This window comes from Euprymna scolopes, chromosome 21, assembly GCF_053919585.1.
Source record: "Euprymna scolopes isolate OS-2025 chromosome 21, ASM5391958v1, whole genome shotgun sequence".
Classification (NCBI taxonomy): Eukaryota; Metazoa; Mollusca; class Cephalopoda; order Sepiida; family Sepiolidae; genus Euprymna; species Euprymna scolopes.
In genome coordinates this window covers 35,699,769-35,719,963 of record NC_136502.1, presented here as the reverse complement: position 1 = coordinate 35,719,963, position 20,195 = coordinate 35,699,769, and the positions used below count along the sequence as shown (strand labels likewise).

General features: G+C 35.6%; 1 long non-coding RNA gene across 1 annotated transcript in view; it reads left to right on the top strand.

Annotated features, from left to right (window-relative positions):
• LOC145242100 (uncharacterized) overlaps positions 1–19,140 on the top strand; it is a 69,048-nt gene extending 49,908 nt beyond the window's left edge. The window contains exons 2-3 of the long non-coding RNA XR_013862654.1: positions 11,718–11,786; positions 17,358–19,140. This is a non-coding gene — a long non-coding RNA (uncharacterized LOC145242100). The remainder of the gene's footprint in view (positions 1–11,717; positions 11,787–17,357) is intronic.
• The last annotated feature ends 1,055 nt before the right edge of the window (positions 19,141–20,195 follow it).

Sequence of the window (20,195 nt, the reverse complement as noted above, 5' to 3'; positions counted from 1 at the left end):
TCTGAATTTTCATGGAGATGCTTCCCTTTACGTGAAACTAAATGCGTCCTACAATATGACCCTTTATGCCTAGCAGTTGTGTTCCATAATTCATAATGATCGTTAATTAATTTAGAAGATAATCCTATACATGGTAGCTTCTTCCAGTCTTGACAGACAATGGATACCTACAGTAAGGGTGCCTGCACATAAAATTTTTATGGCAAGAGTTGCACAATCTCCAACCACACCTCTCCTGAGTTGGCATTGTTAAATACCAGTGGCAAGTGGAGGTTCAGGACAACTGGAAACAATGCTGAGATAAGCAGAGAGTACATACAGCACCTAGAATTTCTAAATAGTCACCCATCTGGTAATAGCCAGGCTCAGCATTGTTTAACTTAATGATCTGACGAGAACTGGTGTGTCATCGTGATATACTGAACATTGAAACAAATAAACATGTACAAATATCTAACTTTATATGAATAGAGATAATAGTATATTATTCAACTAGTATTTAGTAATTAACTGGTAAAAACTAGATCATCATCATCATCATAGGCCCTTAACGTCGAGGACGACGATTGGCAAGGCGCTTCAGTCTTCTACAGTTCAGGAAGTCTGTGTATTGCTGGCAGGATCTTTTGGCACCAGATCTTATAGCAGCTTGCCACTTTGCTCGGTTGCCGGCAGAGGTTTCCCAAGTGTTGTGAGGGATGCCGAAGACCTGGAGGTCACGTTTCAGGACATCCTTGTAGCGGAGGCGTGGCCTGCCAGCACAGCGAGGGGCATCAGCTATCTCTCCAAAGAGAAGTGCTTTTGGTAGCCGGCTGTCGTCCATGCGGCAGGTGTGGCCAGCCCAACGTAAGCGACGGATGCGCAGCACTGTGTATATCCATAGTAGTTGCCTGAAACGTCAAGCGCCGGGGCAGGGAAGTAGTGGATGAGTGCATGCCCAGAACAGAACATCCACCTCTGGACCCAACATTGCGGACCCCAGCGGAGCACAGGAGTGCGACAGCTGGAGCAGTGGTAGGTTGCCCCGCAGTACCCGCTAACTGGGTGTTGATCCCTGACCGTTGATCGTTCTTGATTCATCCGCTCAGTGATCCGCCATGGGAGACCGGTGGTTGAAAAATATATCAGCTGCGCTCATACCATGACTGCCAACTCCTGCTGCCGAGATGACATTTTGCTATTTGACCACATAGCTGGGGTCTGGATTGGTGTAAGCCAGGGCGTGTCCTCACGCCGGAGGGCCATGCACTCAACACCTCTGGGGCTCCAGACTACTCCGAGATCCCACATACACTTAGCCTGGGGCCGCAAGGTACCCAGTTAAACCGTGATGTACCACGAGGAGGTGGCATGCGAGTCTTGACCAGTGAGACGCTCTAACCACCAGTGGGCAGGGCTTACTAAACTGCCTCCCCTTCACTCTTGCGAGTATAGGTGGCGGTTACAGCTGGAAGCAAGAGGAGCAAAGCACCTGAAAGCCAAGCAGCTAAGCACTCTACACATTCACTAAGCTACAACACTACACGCTCAAAGGCCCTGTGTGCAACACACCACATCACAAAAAACTAGATAATTACGTAAGAACTGCACGCCTGTGGAACTCTGTTCCGTCTGCCTGCTTCCCACCTGACTACAACTTGGATGTCTTTAAGTCCAACGTTAACAAATTCCTAATGAACCGCCCTCTTAAGTAAACACTTCATTAAATCTCCACACTAACGTACTGTACTTGCAATAACCCTTATCCCTGAGTGGCTTCCGGGCCTTGATAAGTGGTGACCACCGTGTAAAAAAAAAAAAAAAAGAAAAAAAAAAGGAGTTTTGTGTGAAAATGTGTCAAACCAGGATGTTATTGTGGTGTTATGTTCTTTGAATTTTTGAAGTATACCTCATCTTCAGAAAGAAGAAAATTTTTTTTAAATATATACAACCACTCGGTGGAGGTATGTTTAGAGAACGTAACACTGTGATATTATCCTGGTTCGACACACTATGTTGATAAATAAACATTTTACAATTGAAAATTATTTAAATCTTTCAATAATGTCATTACTCTTTTTACTTTGTCTCATACCCAACACTGTTTTTCTACAAGGCTGAATCTGTTAAGGAGATGATCTCTTCTGCTTTCAGCCTCTTTCTCACAGAAAAAAAATCATTACTAGTCTCTCTCTACTCTATCACACAGAAAGTGTTCAACTGTTTTAATCTCTTGTTCTTGATTGTAAGGCATTCACAGCAAAAACTCGCACAACCATTCAGTGGTATTAGCTCATTCATTCATATCATACTAGCTGGACCTGTGAAAATTCCACGGCAGATTCATTCATATATAATAAATTGATGTTAGCATTCTGTGGATGTTCAGCATAACTGGAAACGTTTTGATATGATTGTAGCTCTTTTGTTAAAACTGCAAATGTATTTATCTAAGCTAACAAGAATGCCAGCATAGTCCAGTCGTAAAATATGTTTAAATATGGTATTTTAATTAATGCAGATTTTGTATATATTATTATAAAGTCCATTTTCTATTGATTCTTATATATTATAAAGTTATGATTTCCAAAACAAAAAAAAAACTATATCCGTATGACTTGAGTGCATCAGCTTGAATCCAAACCGAATCCAACACTTATGAAGAAAAAAAAAAAAAAAAAATATATATATATATATATATATATATATATATATATATATATATATATATATATATATATATATATATATATATATATATAACTTGAGTTCCTTCAGTTATAATCGAAATCGAAACTTATGAAGAATTCTTGGTAAAATTATTTATTACAAGAAATGGAAAGTCATAACAATTAAACGACAGTCACTTGGAAGAAAAAAGATGCAAGTGATACACACAAAATAACACATACGCACTCAGCATATACATCGTCGTCTGTCCGTGTCGTTAACCATTGAACCACCGTCAACTCCCGTTTAGATAATAGTATAATATTTAATTAATCTTTAGTAATTAACACTCCCATCAGTGGACACTCTGGGGCAGCAATTGATAAAGCTGTATCCTTATTTACAGGAAAACAAAGAAACATTTTTCATTTCACATTTTGATAATTTGATAAAAAACAACAAGATGATGATTTTGACGTTTCAGGATTTTTGAGATGAGGATTAGTTATTCATATTATTTGGATTCATCAGACTACTGTTCTCATCTTGTTTCAGCCGATGTAACTTACGATGTGATGTTCTCCAGGTGTATCTTGTTGAACTCAGGAATGTTTCTGTCAAATTTCGTCCAAATTTCCGAATTCAACAGAAACATTCATGAGTTCGACAGAAACATTTCCGAGTTCAACAAGATACACCTGAAGAAGGTCGGAGGTATTTTGCTTATGTGAAAGTTACGTGCGTAATCTATGATAAGCGGTGTGGACATGCACGAAAAATTGAAAAGAAATAATGTAAATGCTAGTCGCAGCATTAACAATGAGTGGCCAAAAAGTTGACGTTCACTGTAGTAGGACATTATAATTCCAAATACAAGCCTGTAAGTGCTGATAATCGCTTGGATAATTTATGAATAAGTGAAAAATTTTAAAAATTAAATGGTAGAGGCAACATTGTTCAGGTTCACCAATTCTTTGTTTGTTTTTTTTAATTATCTGAAAGTTATGTGTCTTTTAAAGGTTTTAAAAAGGCTAAACGTGCTCAATAGCCGGCCCTAATTGGGTTGGCATATTCTACTAAATATTTAAAGCCAAATATTTCAGAAAAAAGGCCAAATTGATAATTATAGCCAGATTTACACGAATAAAAATCTAAAATTGTAAAAACAAAGAAAGTCTGCATAAGTATTTTTTTGTGCTTCTGTATATGGGTAGAGTTAGAAACTGATGTATTTCATACATATTTGTATATTTAAGAGTTTAGATTCCAAATAATCGTGTCTTATTTATTATAATTGGTTTTGAAAGAAAAAGAAATGAGATTGTATGAAAAGAAATATGTCGCAGAAAAAAAATCGTTTGCAAAAAATAAGTTTGTTGCATTTCGCTCAGGAATTTTTTTCAGCATAATAATATTAAAAAGAATTTTTTTCAGCATAACAATATTAAAAAGAATTTTTTTCAGCATAACAATATTAAAAAACGCAAATATTTGGGAGCTTTAGTTTACAGTTAACATCTTCAATATAGCCATATTCTCTATATAGCATTAATAAAGGTAATGTTCAAGTTTCAAAAAAGTTAAATTAGTTGTTTCTCACTGCCTTTCACATTCACCTTACTGTGACAACATTTCTAGGTTTTCGGGTAATCTGTAAATGAATACCAAATAGTATTGTCATAAGCCATTGTAAGCATAATGTTCTTACATAAAACAAATATCCTCAAACCAGGTAATCACTAAAAGGTATCCTTAAAAGTCGAACAAAAGTTTGTTTACATGTTTTACAAATTTTAAATGGATAAAATATAATCACATAATTATTGAAAATGTGATCATGCGATTAAAATTTAATTTAAATTAACCATGTTGTTTAACAAAGTAAAAAAATATAATGCAAGATGAAGTTTTAAAATGGGATAATATCGTAGTAATAGTTGGTATTGGAGATTTGATAAAGTTTCTTACTTAAGGGGGCGATTAATCAGGAATTTGTTTATGTTGAACTTGAAGACGTCCAAGTTGTAGTCAGGTGGGAAACAGGCAAACGGAAGAGAATTCGACAGGTGTGCACTTCTCAGAAAGAAGCTTTGTTCATGGAATCTACGTTTTGATTTAGGCACTGATAAAGAGTGGGGTAAATTACTGACAGTGGTTTTAACTAGACGGGTGTTTATCGTGAAAGATTGGTGAGGGGGAGGCCAGAGATTAGAGCTCGGACGAGCACTTGCCATGGAAATAACGATAAAACAAAGACAGGCTCGCAATATCTCTTCTGTGGGAGAGAGGTTGCAGGGAAGAGAAAAGGGCATCCCTCACTAAGCCTCGAAGTCTATTTTGTACTTTGTCAAGGCAGGATATACTGTTTTTAGAAGCTCCAGCCCAGATGTGGCAGCAGTACTCCATCTTTGGACGTACTTGGCTTTTATACAGATAAAGAATTGCATCAGTAGTGAGATATCTTCTGGAGCGATAGAAGGATCCCACCATTTTCCCAGCGGCCCGGGCAACAGACTTGATATACGTGTTCCATTTTAGATCAGGACTAAAGGTCAAACCCAGGAGCTTGTCAAAACATTAAGCCTCCCCAAGACGAGAGCCACCCATTTCAATTGATGCTAGATGAGGATCAGAGCGTTGATGATGTAAAGATAATAAGCTTCGTTTTAGATGCATTAAAAGTAACAAGCCACCTCTTCCACCACTCTACCACGTGCTCAAGGTCAGAGGAGAGAGAATCAGAGAGAGCTTTGTCATTTACGGCCTTTGATGTGTTAGCATACATGTCAACGAATGATTTAAGTATGTGTTTTGGAAGATCATTGATGTAGATCAGGAAAAGAGTTGGGCCCAGGATGGACACCTGAGTGACTCCAGCATTAATACTGTGGACCTCTGATTGCTGCCCATCAACCACTACTCTTATGAGTCTATCAGAGAGAAATGATTTAATTATCGAGAAAACATTTCCAGTTATACTGTAGCTGGAAATCTTGTGAAGTAGGGCCTTATGCCATACCGTATCGAAGGCTTTTGATATGTCAGGGTGTTGGAAAGCACTTCTCCTTAAGGCAACCCTTAAACAGTTTTGTAAGTATGGGGGCAAGTTCTGGTCGAAGCTTTTTCAACACTATAATTGGAATGCCGTCTGGGCCAGTTGCTTTACTGGAATCAAGGTTCTTGATTAGTTTGGCGACCTTATGCACAGATACTTGTATGTTGAATAGTATGTTGTCTGTTGTAGGAGGAAATACAGGGAGTTGATGACCTTCGTCGCAGAGGGTAGAGTTAGCTGCAAAGTTCTTGGCAAATAGTTTGGCCTTGTCTGATACAAGGTTCTTGGCAAATAGTTTGGCCTTGTCTATATATATATATTATAAAGTAACTGTGTGTTGTTTGTGATAAAGAACTCTAGCAAAGTACTCGATCGTAAAAAAAAAATCAATACATGAAAATTATATATATATATATATAAATAATAAAAGACTATATTACTAACAGTAAGATGGACAACATCTTGAATTTTGGAATAAAGACTTTTTGTCATTTATTTGTTATATGCTCTGTAATTACATTGAGCTTAATAAATTAAACGATTGGTATAAATAAGATGCGAATTATAATTGAATAAGCATATTTTTCCCATTATATCTATCTCTCTATCTATCTATATATATTGGACAGACACTACCACTAATACAGAAAGGTATTGAACTGGCTGAAAAATTCCAATAGACCAACTAAGAACCTCAAAAGAACACAACAAAGAACAAATTCTCGCATACGTCTCTACACACAACAAAAACAACCCAGAACTATTCACACAGATAACAAAAAACCTTATCCTCCTCAATCAGAACGACAAACTAAACAACATACTTAAAACAACCAAAATAATAAAAAGCAAATGCCAACCCAAAAACTTAAAACACATCCTAACTTCCTCAAAACTCGTCCCACATACTACAAAAGGAGTTACAAAATGCTACAAACCGCGATGTGGAGTATGTGACATAATAATAGAAGGTAACACATACACATTCAAAAACCCAGCACAAACATTCAAAATAAAAAAGGATCTAAATTGCACCTCCAGAAATGTAGTATATGCACTAAGATGCACAACATGCAACAAATCCTACATAGGCGCCACCAAAAATTTCAGCAATAGAGTGGCCTTACATAAGAGCAACATCAAAATTGCAGATAACAGACACCTCTATGTTTCAAAACACGTACACACATGCAGTGGAAACAGCTTCAAAATAATGCCAATCTTCCAAACAGACAATTATTTTTATTTACTTACACAGGAAAAAAACTTCATCACCAGATTCACTCCTGAACTGAACAGAACCTAATACCATCACACAAAAACATGAAATGCAAGGTACACTCGCATGCACACCCATACACATACACATATACACACCCACACATAAATCAGAACCGACACATTAAAACACACACACGTGCGCGCATACAACCACACACAGACATAACACCCCTATCTCTAATACAACACACTGAACAATACCAACCCTACTTAATCTCGAAACCAACAACACTAGGAGACACCTAGAACCATAGTATAATATCTGTTCCAACACCTCGCTCCCTCCTCAGTCAGTGGAGGAGAACCCCCTCATGACTGAAACGACTATCATCCCTTCTATCATCCCTCTCCCATACCTATACCCCCTCCAATGCCCCCCCCCCCTCTGGGGAACAAAATCTTCCCCACACTAGGAACCGATCCTGGGTCTGGCCATACCCACATGGGGAGGCAAATAAATAGAAATATTAAAAAATCCCCTATTTTAAATACACCCCTCTTTCTAAACAAACATAATATAAGACTAAAACGAAAAATCACAATACTAAAATCCAAGAATCCAAGAAATAAATATCAAAATAGAATGAAAGCACCCCTACCCTTATTTCAGAAGAGCCAGTCCCCCCCTCCCCACACATACACATTAGTAACGACCTCAGACCACAGCCGCCTTCCTAAGGAAGCAAATAACCCCAAAATACTATAAAACAATATACACATTCCCAAACCAATAAAAGCAAACACACACACACGCACACACACGCGCGCACACACACACACACAAACACACACACTACCCCACCCTAAAGGAAAAGAAAAAAAAACATTAGCAGAAAGAGATAGCGACTACAGTGAGGTCAACATCTCCCTGGACAAGCCCAATAAAAAAGCAATAAAAATTCAGCATACCAATGAATAATAAACACTTACAAGCCTCCACCCCTTGGAAAAACTTCAAATTAACTACGAAAATCGCCATTTTTACACATTTGAAAATAATTTCTGACGAGGACACATCACAGACCGTCTGAAACGCGCGTAAACGATTTCAATGACTTAAAAACATTATTACAATGATCCAAACATAATTATCAATGAAAAACCAAGACACGGAATAATAAAATAATGTTAAAAAATACACATTGTTGGTGACTACTCCCTTATTTAAATATATATATATGATGTATATATATATATATATATATATATATCCTCTGCTTAACTTATTTTGTTTTCAAGTAAGATCTTTGACTTATTTGTTGTTTCATCAAATACTTCTGCATGCAAAATCCGATCCCGCATTTTGCTAATTCCTACCCTCTGATGAGAAGGAGAGTATTTCTTTGAAACTCCGCAGATTAAGGACTATCCATTTATCTAGTGTTTCCTTTTCAGATTAAATATGTTTTTACCTCATTTCAAAGTGTTTTTTAACATATTTCATTAACTGTTTGCTCATATATATATATATATATATATATATATATATATATATACACACACACACACACTGTGTGTCAAATTATTAACGAGATAACATTTTTTACCAGTTTCAGAAACTTACCGGTAGTTTTGTATCAAAAGCTTTGGAAACGTTGGCAATGCTGAGCTGTGCGTACTCTGAAACTTTAGTACTGTTGCGTGCAATGTAAACAACTTGTCATCGTAATTGCTGAATCCACAGTATTTGAGGTGTGTCAAATTATTAACAAGGCAGTTTGTTTCGTCAATAAAATGGGTTGTAAAGGTGGATTGAGGAGTTCTAAAAAGAGTCCTATTACAGAACAGCTAGCAAAAGTTAAAACTACCCTCGGAATATCGAAAATGATAGGAAGGTACCATCAAACTGTGAAAAACTTTGTCAAGGACTTTACAAAGGTACGTAAGAGAGCTGATAAAGGTAAATCTAGAGTTATTTCACGCCGTTCTCTACTCCAAATTAAACGTGAAGTTGTTAAGAACCCTGGGCAGACAAGTCGAGAAGTCTTTGATCATGCCAGATTAAAGAATGTCTCAAAAAGTACTCAATGTCACTTTCTGAAATAAGTGGCAAAGTCTGTTAAGCCGTGACAAAGCCTACGTTAAAGCAATATCACATACAAAACCGATAGAAATGGGCAGAGGACAACATGAAAACTGATTTTTCCAAAGTTTTGTTCACGGATGAAGTGCGTGTGACTCTTGATGGCTCAGATGGCTGGAGCAAGGGATGGGTCCTAGATGGATGACATCGTCATCAGCGTTTAAGGTGCCAACAAGGTGGTAGTGGGATAATGATTTGAGCTGGGATAATCGGTCCATGGAGAGTCCCAGAAGGCGTAAAAATGACGTCAAATGCTTACATAGCTTTTCTGAAGGAGCACTTTGGACCATGACTGAAGAAGCAAAGGTTGACGTTCCGAAGAACCATTATTTTTATGTAGAATAATGCTCCCTCGCATGCAGCAAACAAAAGCAAAGAGTATTTGCAACAACTGGGGTTCTCTGGGCGACGGAAGATGGAGTGGCCTGTAAATTCACCAGATTTGAATCCAATTGAGAAGCTTTGGAGTATCATGAAGTGACGCCTCTATGCAAGTGGTTGTCAATTTAAGAGCAAAAATGAGTTGTGGGATGCTCTCCAAGAGGTATCATGAGGAATAACTGTTGACAAAATCACAAATTGGACTAATTCTGTGGACCAACGTCTTTTACAAGTCATTCATAGAAAAGGATCGCATATGCTAATTATGTCAACATAGAAATCGCTATACTGCTTTAAATACTTTCATTTTCGGACTGGAGTAGCTGAATAGTATTGTAAGCACTTTTTCAAAGTTTCATGGATTTTTATTGACTCGTTCCTTAAATATCTAAAAAAATGTAAACTCGTTAATAATTTGATACGTAGTGTATATACACTGAATTTTTTTCGTCCATCCATCTATAAAGAAAAATTATTTTGGATAACCACATTATTTTTATTGTTTTTACCTCCATCAATGTATATCTTGGATAAGAGTGTTTCTGTTAAGTATATATATATATTTTAATGCATAATTGTATTAAAGAAACCTGAGGTGTTTCTATATAAATATTATTTGAATAAACAGGGGGGGGGAACTATCATTTATTTGTTTAGATAATTTTTATAATCTTGTATTCTATTTATTTTTATTATTTATTTATTCTATTGATAGATAGAGCAGGGGATAGAGAGAAAGGAGAGAAAGAGAGAAAGAAATGGTAAAGTTTTAAAAGAAATACATTGCACACACTTTTTAACTCTTCTGTCTTGTTGTCCATACCCCCAGGCAACACCGGATAACCATTCTATTCTTAATTTAAGTTGTTAAGTTTTGAGACATCTTGCTGCCCCTAATAGTAGCCCCTACACCAAAGTGGCAATTTGCCTTGGTTGGTGTGAAAATGTAATAAAAAAAAAACAAAAAAAACAAAAAAACATTGTGTTGAACAAAGATGGCGGCATAGTTCAGATCAGTAACCAAGATGGCGACCAAGAATCAAATGCGGTCCGTGGCGTAGTTAACCTCTTAAGTTCTGAGATATTATGTTGAACAAAGATGGCAGCGTAGTTCAGATCAGTAACCAAGATGGCGGTGTAGTTCAGATCAGTAACCAAGATGGCGGCGAAGAATTAAATGCGGTCCGTGACGTAGCAAACGGCGAACTGATTGAATCCAAAATTCGACAATTTTTATAATAATTTTGCAACGTTTTCATTGGTTGTTTAGCACAGCCGTTGGTTATAAAAATGATTGGCGAATCTATTCGTCTCATATCCCCATCACAAGTCAAAAAACATTTTACATAAGTATAGAAGTATTGATAGATGTCCTGTTTGGGTTTTCTTTTGTCCCTCCCACCTGCATTCACCTTTCTGGTTGATTGTTTTCTCTGATGATTAAATGGGATTCATTATAATTCTTGTGTTTTTGAATCAGTCTCTCCATGGAAGCCATGTGAATAAGACACTGCCAGTAATGGAGAAATAATCTAAGCAGCAGAATGTTGCCTCAATGTTTCTGACCATATGAGTCACTAATCTCAGTAGATTAGGTTGGTTGGTTGGTTGTTTTGTTTTACGGCATATCAACCCTTTTCAGGTTATTTAATGCCGAATCTGGTGATTTTGAAGAACGATTTTTTTAATATAGTATATTTGTTTTTTAAGTCGTATTCTATTTAACCCATAGTTGGGACCCTAACAGGTGCTACCACTCCGGGTCAGAGTGGACCTTGGAGCAATGGCAATTAAAGGGTGGCTCCACACTCCCTAAGGCCTGCAAGCTGGGGCTCTCACTATCGGATATAGTTTTAGGTCATATCCAGGACCCAGTAGATTAGGAAGTTAACCCTTTTCCGCCGAATTGTACTTTGGAAGTTAAGAAGGAAATAATTAGCTACGAGAATATTAGTCTCTCTTTCCTGCATCAATTCTCTCTGAATTAAAACCACTTATGAAAACTCTCAGTGAACGTCTCTTTATGCCCTCTTTCTTCGTGAAAAGAAGCATTTTCCTATAACAACCACTAGACGAAACAGTGACAATAAAGTATTCTTGATATAAAGTATGTAAGTATTGATAGATGTTTCATTTGGATTTCCTTTGGTTCCTCCCCCTTGCATTCACCTTTCTGGTTGACTGTTTTCTCCGATGGTTGAATGGTATTTATTTTAATTCTTGAAAATGCATAATCATAATCTTAACTCTCTTTTTTTCTATTCACAGGTACCCTAAACCTGTAGCAACAAGGATAATGGGTCATCAAGTCTCATAAGGGAATCTGCTGAATAAGAAGTAAGTATCTACCAAATAACAACATAGTCTATCTCTATTGATACAAAGTTAGGCATGTGTACACATTTATATATTTGTATGGAATATATATTCTCGGCAACACAGTGACTAACATAGTGTTACATAATACTATTATATATTATGGACCCTACCTCGGTGACGATTAAGTTAGCTAGTGTGAATTTTGACAAGGGTTAAAATAAATGCGTGATAACCCAGATCTGTAAAACGGAATCGTTCCCAAGGTTGAATAAAAGATAGATGATGTAAAATTGAGGCAGAGGTCACAGGGTCAAATGGTAAGCAAAACACTGTCGAACGATGATGGATGACGTCACATTTTGAACTGATAGAAGCAAATGTCTTCAAATCACTCTGTCTGTGGAAGCTGTGTGAATAAGATGCCAAGAATAGCATAAAAAGATCTAAGTTGAATATTGCCTTGATGTCTGTCCGTGTGAGTCATTCATTAAGTTAGGAAATTAAGAATGGAAATTTTTTGAGTTATAAGCCATGTTTTTAGGCAACCAAGACTGGTAAACAATCGTGTCATAAAACAAATTTATTTTAAGATAATTTTTTTCAATTGTTATTTTTTCAGTTGTACGCCATTTTAGTTGTAGAAGAGATAAGAAATGTTGTTCCAAATAAAATGACAGTATCAATACAAAAAAGCTTTGAATTGTAAAAACTTGCAGATGAAGATGAAGAATAGAGTTTTCCATTGGATATCCATTCTGTAAAAGTCTTGAATTGTAAAAGTTTGCAGACGAAGAGCAAAATTCCTTCTCGTATGGCACCAAAAAATTATGTGTGTGAATTCTAAAATATCCAGTATGTTTTATAGATTTATAGAGTGATTCCAGTTTTTGATTCGTCAATAACAGAACGTTGTTTGATTTGATTGGTCAGTTCCTATCACACTTGTCTATAAATAGAACCTTCCAATTTTTGTAACCATACCCTCATCATATTCTTTGGAATTGTGAGGATGAGTCTCCTTGCTGCTTCCATTGCTTGGAGACTTGGGTAGAAAGTACCAGTCAAGAATCTGTTTTTGACAATCAGCCCAGCAGGTGCGGGGCGAGGAACTGGCCCCGTACCTGTCCAACTGATGTATGCCGCCTGGATATCACCTAGGAGGTCCATTTCCCCAGGCTTTGCCACCTGATATTCAGGTGGGGTAAGCTTATTGTTTGCTATTTGAGACACCCTTACTAGGGAATGCCAACGAGGATGCTTAGGCAATTTTTGCTAGGCAAGAGTGCCCCTCCTTTAGGGGAGCTTGCTTGACATCTCCACTTTCCCAACCTTGTGTCTCATCTTGCTGAGGTGGACAGTATTTAAATCTCTATTCTCATTATATTCTTTTGAATTATGAGGATGTCTCCTTGCTGCTCTGGTTGCTTGAAGACTTGTGTAGAAAGTACCAGTCAAAAAATCTGTTCTTAACAATCAACCCGACAAGTGCAGGGCCAGGAATTGGCTCTGTACCTGTCAGACTGAGGTACACTGCCTAGGTATTTTTATATAGGGAGGGATCTCTTTTTTCGCCAATATTTTCGAAAGTCATCCTCTCTTTTCGATTGACTAGCCTTGATTTAAACCTACGTCACTTCCAGTTTGGCGATGGGCGCAACAGCAAAGATGTCACTTTTTTTTTTCACGTTCTTTTCCTCCTTCGCAGTACAGGTTTGGCCCTGCCTGCCTACTGCCAATTTTTTTTTTTTTTTCTCAGTTGCTCAACACACACCTCCAAACCCCAGGCAACGCCGGGCACCTAGACTAGTTGTGTATAATCTTGCTCCATTTTAGTTATCATATTGTGTGTCTGTGTGTGTATGGTAGTCTTGCTTCTCTCTCTCTCTCTCTCTCTCTCTCTCTCTCTCTCTCTCTCTCTCTCTCTCTCTTCCTTGCATACATCCCGTAGGCTATCACTCGTAATTTTTTTATTGTTTTTATTAACATTTATTATTATATATCAGTTTCGGTGTCATTACTGTTGTATTTATTTTTCTTTAGTGATTGTTCAGTGCAATGTGAACATAATTTGAGATTGTTTTGGGTAAATTTCTTAACCTTGCAATGAATTAATCCTGTTTCTTTTAATTCAAATAGGAATAATTACTTGAGATACAATTTGTTTTTAGATACGTTGGCAGTTATGGAACGAATTAACTTTGTATCTCAAGGTATTTCTGTATAGGGAATGTGGTTGGTGGAAAGATAATGCAGAGGAAGTTATTCATCAAGGAACACAAAAGGAAGCTGAGATGGGATTGTTAGTCAAGGTGTAGCAATGATTGGGATAAGGAAGGCCAATATATTTTAGAGTTTGTTTTAGGAGTTTTGTGAGTTGGATACAGTTTTAGAACAGTAGTGGATTTGTGACGGTTGGCGACAATTAGAGTTGGGAGTTGGACAGTTGACCACAGATTGCGGCTTGGACAGGATCAAGGCATCTTTTGGAGGTGAGATGAGAAAATGAATTGATCTTACCATTGTTGAATAACTGAGTGAATCAATGGAAACAAGATTCAAATTTAAATTAAAAAAAAATGACATGGAAAACAATTGGATTCTACATCTACTTTTTACTGATGCTAATGAAACATAATCAGCAGGATACCCTTCTTCAAGCTCTGTTGAAGGTTAAGAAGATCAAAGTGAAAGTAAAACTGTACCTCTTTCAAAACTGTTTGATGAATTAGCTTCAAATAAATCTACAGTAACAAGCCAAAAACAAAAAAGAGCAGGTAGAAGCTGAATTAATGTATTTATTTGCTTCCCCACCAAAGCAAATTAGGCACAAGGCCATTTTTAATGTGGGGTAAAAACCAGCTCCCCTAAAAGTAGGCAAAAAGGGGGCACTCTGGTTACCAAAATAATAATTGTCCCAGTATAGAGGGTTTCCCCTCCATTGACGGGTACAAATTATCTTAAGTGCAGCATCTGCAGAACAGATACTACACTTTGAGATATTAAATCTTTTATTCATGTTAAAAAATACAGTCAAAATCAACGATGAACAAAAAACTTAGGCACATGGCCAACTCAAAAGGGGGGATTGTGGGGGTTGTTGGTCATCCTTGTCACTCCAGAACTAAACAAAGTCAAAAGTTTCTCCCAGCTAGTATCTTCTTTCACCATAATACCGCATTCACCCTTTCATATTGGGGGATGTCCTACTTAACTCCCAAACTTTGATCCCGGCCCGAAGGCCAAGAACAGAAAAAACTGAATTAAACCTGGAAACTACAACTGTAAATACAACTGAAATACAAGAAGGACAATCTAAACTCAAAAGGAGTAAATCCATTATTCATAAGTGCACATAAGAACTTGATCATTATGTAGTTTTTTGTTTTTTTTTACATAGGCGTCACTACTTATCAAGGCCGAGAAGCTACTCAAGGATAAGGGTTAAAGAGTGTACAGTAGTCAAAAGGACAATATAGTAATCGATAGTAATGGAAATTCGGTAAATTTGTTAACTTAAGTGGAACGGCTCATCAGAAACTTGTTTACTTTGGACTTGAAGACAACCATATTGTAGTCAGCTGGAAAGCAGGAAAACGGAAGACAATTCCACAGGCGTGCAGTTCTCAGAAAGAAGCTTTGTTCATGGAATCTACGTTTAGGTTTAGGCACAGATAAAGAATGGGGGTGATTATTGATAGTGTTTTCAGCTAGACGGGTGTTTCTTGTGAAAGTTTGGCAAGGGGGGACCATAGATTGAAGCTTCGCAATAGATGATGATACAGTTTAGTGGTGGAAAAAGACAGGAGACCTTACCACTGCTGAGTAAACTGGCTTCAAAATATTTAAGCGTACCAACTTCATCCGTACAACTAGAAATGTGTATGAACCTTCAAGGAACAGGCTGTGTCCTGAGAATGGAGAAACTCTAATATTTCTACTTTACAGCTTAAGAGTATTCAACTTTGAATACTGAGGAGTATGAGAGCAGAGGAGGAAGGAAGCAAGAATAGGAGTAGTAGTAGAGCACCAGCAGAGATAATCACTGCAGCACGCTCTGGTGAAAGCAGAACTTCAGCTTTATAGTTATTCATTTAAGAACTGTAATTTGTACTTTGTAGTTTATTTGTAACTTCTCTTTTTCTTATCTAGTTGTTTAATTATATTCATTTGAGCATTCTCACTTTATGTTTCGTAATTTCATTTAATAATGCAAAAAAAAAAAAAAATGCAAAAAGACAAAATAGCAGCTAGACTTAACAAATGGCAAGTTAAATTGGCAGTTACTGTGTTAATCTGTCAAAGCTATCTGATGAGTCACTTGGCATTGATGGAATGGTTTAAATTTGATAGAAAAGAGGAAAGTAATTAATAAGGTGATTACTGATTAATCGATAAAGTGGCTGAGGGGGCCGATTACCGATTACCTGCTGATTATTTGGTGCATAATAAAGATTTTTTGGTACTCTTGCATAATTTGACCCGAATTCTCGTGAATTCCCGTCAAGCATGGATCAGGCGAGATCGGTAATTATCAGTGTCAGCCGAGTGTCGTAACAGACGCAGACTAATAAAAAAAACAAAAAAAAACGGAAAAATTTAAAATGCAAATAATCAAAAATAACAAAAAACCTACCTTGAAAAATGAAAATATGTTCATTTCATTTTAGCATTTATTTTTATTTATTTTTTTTTTTGCAAGATATTTATCAACAGAAAGTTTTGTTTTTTTTTCTCCAAGAAAAGATTTTTAACCGTATAATTGTTAGGTGTACGTACAAGTTTTTGTTTTGTTTTGTATTCTGTAACCGTATTTTTTTTCTTGTTTTTTTTTATTTTCAAGACTTGTTGTTCAGTCAAGTTCTTTTGGTGGCACTATCTATTTGTACATCTCCAGGAGAAACCATCCTTTATACATGATCTTTTTTTAAGTAAACATTTGTATGTTGCACCTCATTTTTGGGGGACAGCAATTTCTTCTGGCAATATGAGATTGTCTGTATCAATGTTTTCATTTCTTTTTCTAACATGTATAGGTTTATTTTCTTGCCTGTCATTTTTCTGTTTGGCGAGTTTGAAAATATATTTGTTTGTCAGCTTTTCTTTTCTTTTTTTTTGTTGGTTTAGTCGCTTTCTTCCAATTCGAATGTCGTCTGCTTCCATTTAGATAGCGCTTTTCATTGACTAATCAAACTCCCAAAAATTCAATTAAAAAAATAATAAATAAGTACCTAATCAGAACATAAAAAGTCACCCCGCCCCCCCTTAATATCACCTTAAAATTTACTAAAAACATAACAGAAAAAAAAAATTAAATAAGTAAAATAAAAAGTCGAGTTAGCGTTTCAACATTTGAACAACGCTCGTGGCTGACACCGATGATTGCCGGTCTCACCCGATCCATGCTTGATGGGAATTCATGAGAATTCGGATCAAATTATGCAAGAGTTCCGATTTTTACATTTTTTTTTTTTTTTAATTGGTTGAGTTTTAAGAAGCGAAATAAAAAGTAAATCCTATTGTCTTTAATTTTCTTCGGACCAAATTTGTACATATTATCATAGATGTTTTTTTTTTTGTTTGTTTTTCCAGTTATTTCTGTTCCTGAAGGATCTTTCCCAAACCCCGGATGCAACATATCCTCCTTCTGTTCCATTGTTCTGTTGTTTCAGCAGCAGCAGTAGCAGCAGCAGCAGCAGCAGCAGCAGCAGCAGCCTCTTCAGCCAATTTCCCATGATCCTCTTGTCTTCTTTCATTACATCAGCATGTAACCTCTGACAGGTGCATGTAACAGAGGTCAAGTTTTTTTTTTTTTTTCACTGTTACATGTAACACAGAGGGAGAGGATTTTCTCGTTTCTCTTTTGTTTTGTTTTTATTTTTTTTTTTAATCTTTTTTCAGAAAACTTTATTGGCTTTGTGACCTGACTGTGACTGACCTGCATTTCGTCCACACGAGAAGGAAGTGGCCATCAAACATAGTTGCAAAAAAGATACACACACATGCATGCACGCACACAAATATATATATGTAGTAGTCATCCTTAAACAGATTGTTTCACTGTATCGCAGCTCTTCAGTGTGGCTAGACATACAAGTACTTCAAGCTGAGATGAAAACTTGAGTGGAAAATAGAATTTCTTATCCACTATGTCATCAGCACAAGTTATAAAGTAAGGGAAATCTTAATATTTATATACGCATCAGCTGTTTTGAGTGCTCTATTCTTTTACAAAGAGCTATGCATAATTACTAGCAGAAGCCGTCGATCGTCGATTAAGAAAGTGCTAAACTCACAATTGTGGGTGGCATATTCAAATATAGTTTTCTAATAGATTTCGTTACAGCTTTTTCTCTTCAGAGTTGTCTGCCCATGAATTGTTGATTTTCTTATTGAAAACATAAGCTAGAAACAAGCTTTATTTTGTCAGGGAGATTAAAAAAAAAATGAGAGAGTCCATATTTTTGTTACCTTTTGATATATTTATTTTATTTTAATCGTGCAATTATTATTTGTCACACGAATTTCTAATAATCAATTTTCTCATTTGAGATTAAAAACATTTTGTGTGTTATTTAATTAAAAAAAAAAATAAATAAACAAACAGGCGAAAAAAAAATTGTTCTATTTGAGAACTCATTTTTTTCACCAACCTTGAAGTACTCCTGATAAGTTTTTTGGGTTTTTTTTTTTTTTTGCAAATATTGCAAATATTTAATTTTTACCAGAATTAAATCTATGTGTTTTTAAAAAGTCCATCCTAAAATTAAAAAAAAAAAAAATGTCTGCCAAAGTATGATCAATTTATAATTTAAAATTCATTAATGTTTGTGTATACCAAGAACATACAGTCATCCGCAGGGACAAATCGAAAAAGAAAGAAAAAAAAAGAAGGAAGATTATCAAAATATTTAAATTGATAAAATATTTTTTTTTTAAATTTGTTTACAGAAATAATCCTAAAACAGTATCAAGTTTCAAATCAGTAAACATCAACAAAACCAAACAAGATTCCAAAAGTAAAAAAAAAAAATTGGGGCAGCCATTTTGACTAATTCTAATACTGAATTGAGTTTCTCATTCAGAATTTGCCATTCAAACAAACATTCATTTATTTTCTATTTTCTGCTTTTTTGTTTAATCTTATTTTTTTGTAAATGATATATATGATATTCAGTATTTTATTAATTTTTCCATTCCGTTCCTTATGAAAACTGCTGCGACATTTTTTGTCACATTTGATACCAAGGAAGAAATGTTTCTTTTGTTTTTCTAAAAAAGACTTGTTGAGCCGTTCGTGACATTGTGTAATATGTATTTGTGTCGATACAAAAACCAGATTTCTCTTGTTTAATAAATACCTGTACAAACAGAAGATTCATTTCTAGCTCTCAGAGGATTTTTATTGACTTAAATCTTGAAAGATTTCCTGACACTGCCCTGAAATACATTTTTCTTTTCCAAGTCAAGCACACTGCATCCTACGTTTCCGTAATAATGCAAATATAATGTGAATGGATAAAGAGGGTTGTTTTCGGGTGAAACATTTTTTTAAAAACAAGTCAGATATTAAAGAAAAAAATAAAAGCTGGAGGTTCAATTAAATTTTTTTTAAATATCATTTGTTATCATAAAGTTAAAAATTTACCACCACCCCCTCAAAAAAAAAAAATTATCGTTTAAAATGTCATTTAACTTATCTTTACTTATAGTATGTATTTCATTGTCTAACTTGCTTTTTAGCAAAGAAACTAATTTTACATAATTAATGTTGTCATTTTTTTTTTTTTTTTTGGTGATATCCATGGACTAAGTAAAACTTTTACAAAGCTGCAGACATCTTAATTATATAAGGTTTACATTTTTCTTAAAATACATTTGGAGAAAGAAAAATAAAGAACTATGATGATAATGAGGCCATGTAAATTTCACCCTAAAAAAAGGAAACGTTTTTGATGATAGATGATGACATGAAACTGCAGAAAAATATATTTTAAAAAAGTAAACTTTGGTATATAGTGGAGCATCACTTGTGAAGAGATCTTCCTTCAATAAACATATATACTAACTCAACAATACACCCGGAAAATCAATAATAAAATCAACCCCACAACCTAAAGCGAGGCAAATTACACTAAGAATAAACACAAATTTCTCAAACAAATCATCTGAGATTATTTACTGATTTTCTCTGAAAGACTACACAGAAATCTAATCTCTAATTATTTTAGAAATTTCATTAACCTTTTTGAAATAATTGCTTGTTTGTTTACACATAGAATATTTTATTTATTTTGCATTTTATATTTTGTTACCTTGACTGAATCATTTTGCCCTCATATTAAACTCAAACAGAACTCTTATTCCATCTAAAAACAATCGTATTTCGTAACCTACCAGTCTTTACTCTATTTAGCCATATATCGGATC